At 40.7% G+C, this 15195-nt stretch overlaps 1 protein-coding gene across 4 annotated transcripts in view; it reads left to right on the forward strand.

The window, feature by feature from the left end:
- The window catches only part of FUT8 (fucosyltransferase 8), a 2643272-nt gene that overhangs the window by 1243126 nt on the left and 1384951 nt on the right, over positions 1–15195 (forward strand). The window lies entirely within an intron of this gene.

Consider the following 15195-nt stretch of genomic DNA (forward strand, 5'->3'; position numbering starts at 1 on the left):
ACTACAAAAAATTAAATAGTCACACAGTGTCAGATGCCTACTCTATACCTAGGACAGATGAGGCCCTAGAGCAGCTGGGTGGGGCTTGGGGCTAAGTATCTTACAACCATTGATCTTACCAAAGGTTACTGACAGGAGCCCTTGACTCCCAGTGCTAGAGAGAAGTCAGCCTTTGTGACTCATTTAGCTTGTATGAGTTCACAAAGATGCCCTTTGGGATGAAGAATGCCCCAGCAACTTTCCAGATGCTTGGTAGATCATATCCTAACAGGAGGGTCTGCCCTTGCTTACCTAGATGATATTGCCATTTACAGCCATTCCTGACCAGAGCACCTTCAGCATGTCAGGGAGGTGCTGGGCAGACTACAGAGGGCATGGTTGACCATTAAGCCAAGCAAATGTCAGGTGGGTATGGCAGAGGTATCCTACCTAGGACATAGATTTGGGAGTGGTAAGATAAGACCAGAACCTGCCAAAGTGGAAGCTATTCAGGCATGGCCTGCACCTGTTACTAAAAAGCAGATGAGGGCATGTTTAGGGACAGCAGGGTACTACAGAAAGTTTGTTCCCAGTTATAGTACCATAACTGCTCCCCTCACAGACCTGACAAGGAAGAGCGGGCCAGATAAGGTAGTGTGGACCCCAGCATGTGAACAGGCATTACAGAAGCTTAAAGAAGCTTTGGGAGGACCCCCTGTGTTAGCCAGTCCAGATTACAGCAAAGACTTTGTTGTGCAGGTGGATGCTTTGAACCATGGAGTGGATGCTGTACTTAGCCTTTCCCCCTCTGAAAAAATCTGGCTATCTCAATCATAGGCTCCAACCCAGGGAGGAATGCTATGCAGCTATTGAAAATGAATGTCTAGCCATAGTGTAGGCACTGCAGAAACTTCAGCCTTATCTATATGGAAGGAAATTCACTGTTATGACAGATCACAACCCCCTAACATGGTTAAACAGCCAGCCAGCAAAATGCCAAGTTGCTAAGATGGAGCCTGGGGTTGCAAGCATATGATATGCCCGTGCAGCACCACAGTGGGATTAGCAATGCCAATGCAGATGGGCTCTCAAGACAGGGAATGGGGTAACGTACACTCAGATAGACCTAACTCCCTCAAGCAGCGTTTCTTAAATGTCACTTGAAAAACTAGCTTGAGTTCTCTGGGGTGGGGGGGTATGTGAATATTGGGTGAAGATAGGTGAAGGCTGCCAGTCTAGCCAGAAAGAATTTTGGAGATAATTCTGTCATCTGTAAATATTAATGTAAACCACAGGCTTGTTGTCTTAAATGGTAAAAAATAGTTACATGTGGAACTGCAAATATGTAACAACAGTGCACTCTGCTGACCAAGTAAATCATGTTTTGACCCTTTGATCAGTGAAGGAATTCTTGTTATTGTTTTGAGGCCAGAGTTAATGGCCAGAATTTGCATGCATAAATGTCCTTTATTGCTCTGGTTATTACCCAGAGGTGAAGAATGTAAATGTAGTTTCTGTTAGCCTGGGAACCCAGGGAAGTGTGAAGAATGATGTAATGTAACCCAGGGAAGTGTGAAGAATGATGTAATGTGAACCAGGAGTGACATTTTAAAAACAGAGAGAATCAGAGAGCATTAAGCATTTTTTGTCTTGACCATCCAACTCATCAGCATTGTCTTGCCCTATATGCAAGTTTATGTTAGACTTGTGTTTTCTCTTAGAAATAGCTAGAAACTAGAAAGATTAGACTGTTTTTCTGTGATGTCAAAAGTGTACTACTGAATTATTTTAAGTATTTCTCTGTGATCTCTGAACTCTTGACTAGCACTGTGTAATACAAAGTATTGTCTTGTGTTTTGACCATTTGGTATTAAATATTTTTAAACCCTTGCACCTGTGGCTGTTTTATGTGGAGATAATTTAAGCTCTAGAGTACATTGAATGTATATAGTGATCCTGTAACAAGTCACTCTAGTAAGCCTCAACTGTTTAGTCGCACTTACCAATTGGATAATAATATTGCACAGTAATAATTGGACACCCTTTTAAGGGCCTTTGAGTAGCTGATAATTATTAGCTGGGTGGTGGCAGTGATTTCTACTGTATAGTCTGGGTAAAAGGGGCACAGCTGGCAAACCTGTGCCAGCCTTTCCCAGGAGTGTCTGTGTGGTTGTATAAACTCTTAAAGTGTGTGTGGTTGTGTATGTGTGTCAGCTACTTGGGCAGGGACACGAAACACTGGTTGGACAGCGAGGGTGTTGGAGGTTTTAGCTTGCCCACTAGGCTGAGATCTGGACCCTATAGCTGTGCCAGTGGGGAGTCTTATTTGGGGACCTGGAGATCAAGGGTGCGACCCGCCCCAGACTGACTGTGATCTCTGTGTGCTCTTAAGGGAAATTGCACTTTTTACTGTGTATAGTTGTTATCCTTTACTCCTAGAAGAGATGCTCCTTACTGGTGTTAGTGGTGAGGAGTGAGGCTCTTTGATAGCTGGGCCAGGGCATGGGCATCACACCCCTTTCTTCTCTTTCTCCTTTTATTACCATTCTTCCTTATTGTTCTCCTTTCCTTACAAGGGACATATTGGTATTTATTTTCCACTGGTGGGGTTCTTTTACCAGAGCCTGGCCTTCTACTTAGGAGCCCCTGACAGGTTAGGGCAAGAAAAACTGATGTAATGGCATTGGCTGCCTTACTTTGTACTACTGACGACCTGACATCAGTCCTCAAGCGACAGGAACTGACGCAAAAATACTAAGTCTCTGGTATTCGGGCCGGCCGAAGGCTACCTTGACAGGGATAACCCAAATGTGATGACTGCAGCAGTGAATATAGTCGAACATCTATATTTATGGTAAGTGAACACAACTGTACTTTCTGGAATTTGCAAATAAAAAAGGGGGAGTCATTGGTGGATAGACCAGATCAGTTTCAGTCCAGATCTCCGATTCTCTCTTTTGACTTCACAGACAGTCTGTAATTACATATGTGTCAGAATTGGCATGGGGTGCAGTTTCCAAAGAGGGAAACGTGGATACTCTGTGGAACCCTTCAGAGTGACAAAAGCACATAAATGGTAGATGTTGGAAGTGATCAGTGCTTTGAAACCTTTAAATCTTCTGTGGTCCCCAAGGTATCTACAGGTGTACACATACAACACCATGGTCATGTGGTACACAAACAGAGGTACCAGGTCCTACTGTCTTTGCTGACTGGCTGTGTCAGCCTGTGAAGATAGCAGCTTAGCTCATTTTGACTCTGTAGGCCTCATACATTCCATCAAAACAAAACCTGATGGCAGATGAGCTCAGCAGGACCAGGACCCCCCCCCCCCCTCCAACAAATGGAAATATCATTCTGGAGTCTTCCAAGGATTGATTGAACTGTGGGGAACATCTCAATAGATCTAACAAATTTCCTTTCAGAACAATCAGAGAAATTGTGCTGCAGGACTTTGTGTATGTGTAGAATATGGAAGCCTTCTCAATTTCCTTGGATGGGAATGTTCCTGTGCACTTTCCATCCATTCCACTTATTTCCATGGTTCTTCTGAAGATCCAGAATGACTCTCCAAAAAAATGTGATGGCGACTCCCTTGTGACCCAAGCAACTGGATTTCTTCCTTCTTTTCTTTCTGGCTAAGGGCAGTTACCACAAGCTTCTCCACAGACTGGATTTGTTTTTCACAAGACAAGGCTTTTGATGCACCCCAACCTGAAAAATATGCAGCTAAAAGCCTGGATAATGTAATTTTAATACCTTTTAGTCACCCATGTTCTGAGGTCATACAGCAGATACTGAAGGAGGTGAACAAACCTGCTGTTAGGAAACCATACATGTGCAAGTGGAAAAGATTTTATTGTCTGCATCAGTCCTGCTGCCCCTTATTTTTGATTATTTGAGTTACTGTCTTCTTGCTTTTCTTATTCCTCTATCAAAATAAATTTGTCAGCAATTTCTGTTTGTTATGCCCTTTGATCCCTCCCTTTCCCACCGTGCTGAAATTATTTTTTGAAAGGGTTTTTGCTTATCCGTCGTCTTAGGAATCAGGAGACCTCCCCTTGGTATCTCAACTTTATACTTGAAAATCATACTCATTTTCTATTTGAACCAGCTTATCAGACTGACTTGCTGTTCTTAACATGGAAGACTGTTTTTACCCCCCCCCCCACTCCTAGCAGATGTCAGTGCAATATCTGAGTTACAAGCAATTATGCTGAGTTCGCCTTATTTTAACAAGGGCATTGTTTTGGTAATTAATACTTCTTTTTATGGCTAAATTGGTTTCAGGATTTATTTTAAGCCCGACCATTCATCTCCCTTTTTTCTTTCCTGAAACCAAGAATAAGGGGAAACGATTAATCTCGGTCTTGGATGTCTATAGGCAGATCAGATAATAATACGTAGACAAAACACCAGTATTGAGGAAAGCCGCTCAGCTGTTCATCTCCTATGAAGGTAAGAGGAAAGGACAACCAATGTCAAACCTGTTTTCAGATGGTCGTCTCATGCTATTGCTTTTTGTTGTATTCACTGTAATAAGCCACTTCCAGACAGGGTTAGGACCCATTCCATGATTGTGGTGGGTTTTGTGGCAAGGGGTGGACTTGGAAGTGTTCTAGAGCTAGTGACTTGGTCCTCTGTATACAATTGTACAAAGCACTACAAACTGGATTCCTTTTCCACATCCAGAACAAGTTTTATTTTCTTTTGGCTCCTGGAGTCTCAGTTTATTGGCTTCCTCCCTTCATTAGTTCTCTGTGCTATGGTAATCTACCCATTTAGCTTAGGCTACTACAATAGTGATCTCATGCTAAACATAGTACAGTTGTGCAAGTAAACTTACAACAGCAGCAGATGTTCTAGTAGAGCACTGTTGCAGTCCTGTCTATAGCTTCTTTTTTGCTTTTATTTTTCTTTTGTGTTTACAAGCCGTGGATGTTTCATCATGTTGTACATTGCTAGCAAATGAAGCCAACAGTAAGCTTTGTTCTGTCAAGAGTCTTTTCTTCATCCTGTGCAAAAAAAAAAGTATTGATGCTTTTTGTCCTCCAACTGTCCTCCTGTGTAGGTCTGCTTGAGCTCTTGACAGTTGAAACTCATGGAAAGCACCCTTTAGTTGTCAAAGATGCCAGTCCTTATGACCCCAAGTAGCTTAAACTACTGCAAAAGTTGATCTGTTAGAACATCTACTGTAATGGCAATGTTTACTTACACAAATGTACTTTTATCCTTTATTATAGTAGTGCAACCGAAATGTACTTTTATTCTTTATTATAGTAGTGCAACCCATATAACAGCAGTAGTCTGTGGAGAAAAATCGCTTATAAAGAGAAGTCACTGTGACACTGCCAGCCCAGATATCTGGAATTTTGTAAATAGTCATATTTAATTTGTAAATATTGATATAATTTATACAGAACTGTATTGTTATGCACTGAACTTCAAGGATGTGTCCACAGTGTACCCTACTGGAAAAGACTGTGCAAATGTATGTTTTAATAGTAGAAGCTGGAGCATACAGAGTTAACTTGCAAAACTTCAAGAAAATAAGTGGAAATTGTTTTATGATTTTGTTATCTCTTAGCCTCAGCTTAGCGCAGGCATAATGTCTAGAGCTAGAGGTTTTTCTATTGTCTTGAAACAGAAATAATTGCTAGGTTTCAAACGTAAAAGTGTGTTTATTGCTCCGTGACTTCCTAGCAGCTGCACACTTCTGAGAGGTATGTATTTTTGACACAGAGGTGTTACATTCTTAGTATCTGTTTAGCATGGGAACTGAAGGCAGGTGACAAAGAGCAATGTCAACTGAGCTAACCCAGCAGTAATGTTGAATAGTAATTTAAGAACTCTCTGAGAGAAAGTCTGTGCCTTTTGTATCTTGTCTTGGACCTGGGAACATCCTGTCATCAGTAATTGCCTTGGTAATAGTAAGTAACCAAGATACAGTAATCTCTCTTAGATGTAGATAGGAATATAGTAAAGATTGGTTTAGATGTTGTCTATATTTATTTGAGACTGTTCTGCAATATTATTGTAAAATATTTCCTGTGATTCTGAACTCTGTAGTTATTGTGTTGATTGAGTATTGTCTTGTTCTTTTATTATTTATTATTAAATATATTTAAACCTATCTCTGTGGCTAATATTTGTGAGACATATTTAAGCTCTTAGAGTACTTTGCATATGTATTTGATGACACTGTACAGGCCACTCCTAAATAGCCTTGGTCTTGGTCACACTTACCATTTGGATAATAGTAACATTACACAGTAGGATTGGTCACCCTATGAAAGGGCCTTTATAGTAGCTGATAAGTAGTGGTTGGTGGCATTGATTACCTTTATAGTCTGGACAGAAGGGAGCATAGCTAGTAAACCTGTGCCAGCCTTCCCCTGGAGTGTCTGTGTGTTTGTATATAAATTATATCTCAAAGTGTGTGTGCGTGTGTGTGCTACTTGGGCAGGGACACAAAGCACTGGTTGGACAGAGAGGGTGCTGGAGGTTTTGGCTTAACCACTCAGCTGAGATCTTAATCCTATAGCTGTCCCAGTGGGGAGTCTTACTGGTGATCTGGAGAAAGAGACAGAAACCAGCCCCAGACTGACTGTGATCTCTGTATGCTCTTAAAGGAAATTATACTTTACTGTGTGTGTACTTGCCATCCTCCCATTGTGTACATCCCTCACTGTTGCCAGTGGTGAGGATTGAGGCTTCTTAATTACTGGGCCAGTGCAGGGGTGTCACAATCACTGTTGCACCTCTGCAATATAAACTGTCCAAAACAAACTTAATGTCCCAATGCTGAAGTTCCTTTGACCATTTCACAGACTTATTTAGAAACTTCTAATTAAAAAAAAATGTCACTAGCAGTGTGGAAGCGAGTTAAGCAGATGACACTACAATTAGCATTTTTTTTCAGAAGAATAAAAGAAATCGGAAAACTAGCATTCATTTTCTAGAAACCTGTATAGTTAAGTTGCATGGGACTGAAGTGCTCCACATTTAAGTTATGTGAAAGGCACCATTTTGCTGCTTTGCATTGAACAATAGTGACTCAGCTTTGCACTTTCTGATTGGCTCATATATTGCAAATATAGCCAATTGGTGTAGAAATGATTGGGTCAATCAGAAATTGACTTCAGAAGCAAAGCTACACAGTCAGGAGGTGTGGAAGTCAACCATTCACCAAATGATTTACTGGAACAAAGCTGCCAATAGTAATTCCGCTACAGTTAGATTTCAGCACCCTGAGATACTCTATTTTTGCTATTACTTAACTTTGAAAGGTTTGTCCAAGCAGTATGCGAGGGACTGTATTGATGGCAGTGGATGAAGAAGGACTGTAGTGTTGGAGTATAGAGTACAATTCCGTAAAAAAACCCATTCAAAAGATCTGACTTCTTGTTCTTGCCCTTTCTGGGAAAAGTGTTGGTGTTCAGGAAGTTTGGTGGTGACACTGCTGCTGAGTTTGCAGGGACCTGTTGGTGGGCCTGTTCCACAGAACAGGAATTTTCTGAGAAAGGTATTTGTATCTCCAGAATGTCATATTTATTTCACAAGCAAAATGTGTCTTTTAATGTTGTTGTGCTGTTGTTTTTGTGGATGTGCAAAAGGATCATCAGAACTGGGTCCAGGGATGCCAGGCAAAGACAACCTCTCAGAAGTCTGCATGATACCAAGTAAAGATTTGCTTTGAGATGATCAGTATAGACATTTGTGTTTACTTCCTGTATCCTTTTTGTAAGGAACCTTTGTGGACAGTCTAGTTGCTGCATGTATCTTAGGTACATCCCAAAGGGGGCATTATACTCTATGATTCTAAGCATTCGACAGAGTAAGCTGGAATTTTATAAGTAGGGCAGTGGAAGTATTTGCATTTCCTGATAAGTTGTTGTGTCTTTTGGCCACAGCGGAACTCCGGTCTGCTAATGATTGGCAGTAGATTTTTATGTGCCGAGTTGCCGGCCCTGACGCACAACCTTCAATGAAGGTACGCCCATTGAAGCATGTCTCCACACAGAAGACGCTCTAGCTGTGAATCGAGCAGGACAACATCTTACTGTGAGGTGACAATGCTACCGCAGCACCACCACCGCAGTCGGTTAATTAGAAGGATATGTGAGAGACTGGAGGGAGAAATCAATGAGGGAGTGTTCTTCTCTGATAAGTTGTGGCTGAACAGAGGAACCAGGCCGAAGTGTCCTGTTTTCCCTTTATTTGTGTTATATTTAGAACCACTGGCAAAGAAAATAAGGGACTCGGAAATACAAGGATGTAATTGGCATGGTGCTCAAGAAAAGTTGGCATTATTTGCAGATATTAGTTTGCACCTGATGGAACCAGAAAAGGACACCACAGTGCTGTGGAATATTCTGAGAAAGTTCTGGGGTTTTTCAGGATACAAAAATGAATGTAAAACAAAGGCTATAGCTATTAACTATATACCTAACCCCCATATGAATTATAGTAAATGAAAATGGGGTCAAATTTCCACCCTCTGTCATTTAAAATCTCATTCTTAATTTTGTTTAATGTATTGATTGGATAGCATATATCTCTAAATTTGCCAATCAAATTGTCTACCTCACTAATCAACATAGAGAGCTGGACCATTTATGCCTTTAACTATACCCTTTTTGTAAAATAATGGGTGACAACTTTCAAAATGCAGAAATGAGTTAGTGTAAGTAAATTAGAGTAAGTAATTTTCCTTGTGGTAAATTGTAGATGCCAAAGATCCACCGGCCATATCTTTGTACAACGAAATGTCTAAGTAATCAATCTTTTGTACATCTGTCCTAAAAGTAAATTTCCAAAAAAGTAGTACCACTCAAATATTCAGTATATTGAAAAACAGTGTCACAATTGCCTCTCACATGAGAGGCTTGGCTTTTTCTAACCTTAACCACTGGATAAAATTGTCAAATAGCTAGAAGTTCAGGGAAAAAGTAATTTAGTGTTTAGAAATTTTAAACTGTCACGGCTTCATGTGGAAATTTATTTAGCAATGTGATTGCAGTTTAGATGGCCTTGCTGTATTTTTGCCTGCTGAAAAGAAGTCTTCTGTGAATGAGATTGTTTCTAATATGACTCTGGTTTTGAAACGGTATACCTTCATATGTGCGAAGGCACATTTCCAAATGTGCTGAACCTCAAACCATTTAGCTGAATTCCATCACGCTGACTTCCCTAAACGTAAAAATATCGAAATTCGACATTCCTGATTGCTCCACCACTGAAACGAGTGCTACCATGGGTCAAAAAGAGGGAGAGGTTTTGTAATTTGGCTCTTCGGTTTTCACGATTTTCAAATTTCACGGTTCACAGCAGCAGCAGCGTTGAAGATGGAGCCATCGAACTTATGAAGGTATACCTTTCGAAACATGCTTTGCGAATTTTCTTGGAAAGTGTAGAAACTATTTCCAGGAATGCAGCTACTTCTGTTATAGTGAGAAGTTTTGCTTGGTTACCTAACCAGAATTTTTTTTTCTGGGTCTTTAAAAATGGGTTTTTGAATGCTCCTTTAACCTGCAGATTGGTCCCACCTTTTCCTCAGGATCATTGTTTCATGATAACTCTACATCTGAAGGATGCTTACCATCACATGCCAGTTGCCCCCAACTTCAAGCTGAACCTACAAATGTTCTTTGAGACTATAGCCAAATGTTTAATGTAATCCTACACTTTAAAAAGGCAAGTCTTTTGAATAAATTTACATTAAAAATGTGGTTTTATTCCACACGGTTTTATGGTCTGGTCTTTCAACAATGAATCCTTAAGATGAGTGGATTGTGTGGTTAATGTTTCACCCACCCTTTTTGCCCTCGTTTTTTGTGAGTGCTGTAGGACTTATTTTGGTCACTGTTAAGTTATGTATATCATGGGTAACCTCAACGTAAATTAATATATATCATGTATAACTTCAACATCCCAAATACTAACTTTTCTACTTAAACTACTAGTTTAACACAAAGTATTGATTTTTGCACCAAAAGCAAAAAATATCTTGAAATATTCTCATTACCCTGAATGCTGTGATAGTTTCTTGTATAATGTATTCTCTGCCAGTGTTGGTAACTCTATGCAAATTTAGGTACCAATAAAATTTGTTTATATAGCAGCAAGACAACTTTCATCCACCCATCTAAATTATACGTATGCAAACTTTGCAGCTTTCTGTAATGAGCTTTTAGACTGTATCAGACAAGTAGAGTTTACAAATTTACACTTGGAAAATGAGTGGTTGTGAGTTGCGATGAACTAAATCCATAAAAGCCCCTTAAAATAGACCTGCTTCATAGGATAGCAGAGCTGTACATGTGGTCTTTGCTGTGACAAAATGTGATGAGGTGGCAGAATAAATTAGTATAAATGATGCAAACATGGCAAAACATTTGTTAGAATATAAATAACATTAATTATGTGAGTCTGAAAAATGCTTTGCAAATGTAGAAATTAAATTTAGAAAGTTGTTGGGGGGAAAATGGTCTTTGCTGAAATGAGCAACATTAGGGAACTCATGTCAGCCTTAAAGCTACATGGGAAAACTTGCAGAAAAGCTTGTATAGTATCTAGATAAAAGTAAAACAACCCCAAAGTACAGTTACAGAAGTGGAGAAATTTGATTATGTCTTGACCAGCATTTCCTGTCCTGTAAAATCCGGTGCTTCAAGTGTCCAGAGTTTCTGTTGACGTGCATCTTGTATACTAAAACAATACTGTTATGTGTAAACAGTTGAAAGCATTATTTAAATACAGTGTATGGAAATGTATGGGCGCAAGGCTTGTCAGCAAAATACTAGTGATCAGTGGTCATTTGTGTGGGGAACTGCTGTAATTTTTCCTGGAAGCTTGCTGTGCTGGAGTACTGGGAATTTTCTCTTTTCCCATGAAGATATGACCTCAGCTTTGGTATATGAAAGTAGCAAGGCTTTGGGAGGCTAGCTGTCCCTGCAAGAATGTTGTGTGTGTTTTATTTTAATTTTAAATGCTGTTTTCATTCAGGGGGTTTTACAGTTGTGTGGGGCTGTATGTTTCAAGTAACGTAGTAGTTACTAATCAGTGATCACACGACAGCAGGTAAAGAGCAAATTCCCAGTCACCGCTATACCATGATCTGTCAAGCAAAGCAGGATAGAAATAGGAAAAATGAATGTTCATGCTTGAATTTTTGTTCTTAATTGTAACTATGTATACATATATGTATATGCGTAACAGTAAATGCAATACACAGGAGCTAGCTTCTTCAGTTCAAATGCAGTTTTTGTGGTATGACAAAATCAAAGTTCATTTTCATTTCAAATGAAAACCGGCAGACTACCAATTAGTTGCCTACAGAACAGTTCTGTTTTTGTACCTGCTTTAAAGTCTCTTAGAGAAACACAAGATTTCTCACAAGTCAAAGGCCATGGTCTTACATCCCTGTTCTAGTTAGCTTACAGTTCTGAAGAATATCCACAGTTTTGTTGTTGGTACCATGTGAATAAATCTGCAGTTAAGGTTTTGATATTTCCACAGCTCCTTCCAGTTAAGGTCCACCAAGAGTCTTCACCTGAAAGTCCCTATCCACAGTAATATTAAACAGTGCATCACCAGATACCTTACATTAAACTGTACTACTACATGATTTACTAACTCTGCACCCCTCAATAAGTTCCACAGTGGTTTGAAGTGAGGAAAGTTTTTAACCAGTTGTGACACATTGAATAAGGTACCATAGTTGCATAATGTAGTTCTTCACTCAACAGTTTCATAAAGAAGGTTCCCTCTTTTCAAATGTTGTCCCTTCAGACTTTGTTCCCTCTTTTGCTTCCTTAGGCGTATGCGGTGGCTGTGGATCTCAAGGATGCTTATCTCCATATCCCAGTTCATCCCCTTTTCAGGACATTTTTATGTTTCTCAGTTTCTTCCTCTCATTTTCAGTTCTCTGCTTTACCTTTTTGGCTTCTCTTCTGCCACAAGGGTATTCACAAAATGCTTAGCTCGTGTTTGTCTTTTGGAGGCTCCTAGGCATTCAGATTTTTCCTTATTTTAGATGACCTGTTGATTCAGGCACCTTCTCCCAGTTTCCCGTTACAGGCTCTAGAGTTTACCATATCTGTCCTTCAAAGTCTGGGGTTCACTGTGAACCTCCAAAAGTCTGTCCTGACTCCCTCTCAGGATTGTGCATCTGGGCTGCAGGATTCACACAGTGCCAATGTTGACCTCTCTTCCACTTCCAAAGGTTTTGTCCTTGACAGCTTTCTTTCAGTTTCATCTTCCTCTCCCTGCGATTCAAGCCAAGGAGTTTCTTTGGGCCTTAGGATTCATGATGTCTTCTATTTCAATGCTGGCTTTTGCCAGACCTCATATGTGGAAGCTTCACTCAAATCAGATTAGCTTCAGTATTGCCACCCTCTGGATTTCAGAGTGCCTCTGCTTCCTTGTCTAAAGCAGGAATTTGAGTGGTGGATTCATCAGCTTACCCTCAACCCCATTCAGCCTCTGGGTCATTCTCAAGAACTGTTCAGCAGTGCTTCAGACATGGGGGGGGGGGGGGGTGCTTCCTGTGGTCACCGGAATGTTCAAGGTCTCTTGACACTACATCAATATCAGATGAGAGCTCTACTTCTGACGCTTCAGTCTTTTCATCCCATTCTCTTTCCATGCCCCTTGAATATTTACACAGACAGCACAACAGTGATGTAGTGTGTCAACAGGCAGGAGGACACAAAGTCTTATCTCCTTTGCAGACTGGCTCTTCATGCTTGGGATCTGACCATCAGTCATCAGCTAACTTTTCAGGTAGTGTATATTCCTTCAGAGAACAATCTAGTGCGGACTCTTTGAGCAGGCCCAAAACACAGGCTCACAAATGAATTTTTCATAGAGACATATTTCTGGACATAGTCTATTGCTGGGTTATTCCTCAGGTAGATCTTTTTGCCTACCCTCAGAAAAGGCAGTTCCTTCTTTTCTGTTCAAAAATGCCATGCCGTCTGGCATGGAAAATGGATGCTGTTTCTTTTCCTTGGAAGTGGATGTTTCTCTATGCTTTCCCTCCATTTCTTCTACTTCCAAGAGTTCTACAGAAGATTCAGCTGGACTCCCCAAAAATCTGGCTGTTGACTCCCTTTTGGCGAAGACAGCACTGAATCCCCCTCTTAAGGAATCTTGCCAAAGTCTGTCACCACAGGTTATCTTACCGATCAGACCTCTTCACACAGGACAAGAAGTCAGTTGTCCATCCTTACTTGTCTACTCTTCAGCTGACACTGTGGGTGTTGCGGTTCCTGAAAGGGATCAAAACCCTTTTTTTCTGAGGACATGCTTAGGGTTTTACAGGAAGCAAGAAAACTCACAACCCAAAAGTCTTGTACGTCTAAATGGAAAAGATTTTCTGTCTGGTTCCGTGCTAATAGCAAGGACCCTTTTTCATTGGGGGTCACTCTGGTTTTGTCCTATTTGTGTGAATTACTTGCCTATTCTTATGTGAAGGCCCGTTTGCTAACTATTTCTGCCCATCTGCCATTGAATCCTCCTTTGGCTTCTTATTAGGTCAAACAAGTCCTTAAAGGTGTCCTGCATCTTAAGCTCCCAGAGAAACCAATTCCTCTTCATTGGGACATTAATTTTGTTTTGGAAAAATTGACTCAGGCTCCCTCTGAGCCTGCAGTCTCTGCTTCTCTGTAGCACTGTACCTGGAAGATTGTCTTGTTGCTTGCTCTTACTTCTGTTCGGAGGGTTTCTGAGCTTCAGGCCGTTATGACTATCCTTCAATTTTTGTTTTTTTCACAGAGACAGGGTGTCTTCATACTAATCCTACTTTTGTGTCGTAAGATTAAGTTGTCATTAAATCAAGCAATACATCTCCCTTCCTTTTTTCCTTCTGTGCAAACTGCTAGTGGGAAGGTCCTGTATACCTTGGATGTACACCGACAGCTCAGATATTATTTGGATAAAACTAAGTCCATTTGTAAATCCGAGTAGCTTTATGCTTCTTTTCATCCCAGGACTTTGGGTTTAGCTGTTAAGAAGCAAACCACCTCCTCATGGATGTCCAAGGCCATTCCCTTTTGTTATTCTTTTCATGGCAAGCATTTCGTCTACTTCAGTTAGAGCCCATTCCACTACTGCTGTTGCCTCTACTGGTGCTTTCTTTAAGGGTATGGACACCAACTCCATCCTTGAAGCTGCTACTTGATCCTCAGTGCATACCTTTAAGCCTTCTAAATTGGGTATGGTTTTTAGGATCAGAGCAGGTTTTGCTAGAGCCATTCTGCATGGGTTTGTGGAAGGCTTTTCCCAACCGTGTACCTCCCACTCCTTTTCTCGAGCTTTTGTATTCTCCCTATGGTGAAGAATACTGCAACAGTGGTGTAGAAAGATATTGTACAGTTGTGCAAAATCTTACCATAACTATAGCTGTTCTCTTCACTGTTGCAGTGTTTGGTCGCTCCTTTCATCCCTCATTTTTCTTTTGGGTTTTGATTTGTTACCCTCCTGACTGAGGGGTCCCTCTTTTACACCTGCTTTTTCTCCCTCTGGATATGCATGGCCTCCTTTTGTCCTGTGGAGACTGTTCTCAACTGGGGAAATTCAATTCTGGATAAATGCATCCGTATGACACTTTATGCCCTACGTCTTGTGCGGGGAACATACATGTGACTTACAGCACATACAAGATCTAAAAGCTTTAGTGTATTGGTTAGAAGTTGGGCAGTCCTTGGCAGGAGATCCCTATGGTGAAGAATACTGCAACCGTTATGTATGACATTTCATTGCTTGTTTCAGAAGGCACACCAGCCACAAACAGCAGTTCATTTTAAGTTTTTGATATCCCATGTAAGCCAGTACCTTCCATATCCATGTCGTCTTTAAGTGATTTCCCAGTAAATTGAGACAATAAAATTGTAGCCCAGTCATACTGGGCCTAATTCTCCTGGGTTGCATATATTTCAAAAGTAGGGAGGTAGACTTCAGTGCCTCCATCCTTGTTGGAATTGTCCTGGGGTAGTCTGTATAGTAGTTCAGAAACAGCTGAAAATTATAGTGACATTCCAGTCCTAAAGAGCCACACTGTGTTGACAAGTATTCATGTTTATCTGCATCAAGGTATCTACGAGTTTCTCCACTTTAGCAAAAGTTAAATTACACAACAAAATCCATCTCTCTTCCCTCACTGTCTTCGTTTGGGGTAATTAGCTCACATTGTGTGAGCACTTATCTGCTATA

Source organism: Protopterus annectens, chromosome 6.part0, assembly GCF_019279795.1.
Source record: "Protopterus annectens isolate FY-2018-M chromosome 6.part0, PAN1.0, whole genome shotgun sequence".
Classification (NCBI taxonomy): Eukaryota; Metazoa; Chordata; order Ceratodontiformes; family Protopteridae; genus Protopterus; species Protopterus annectens.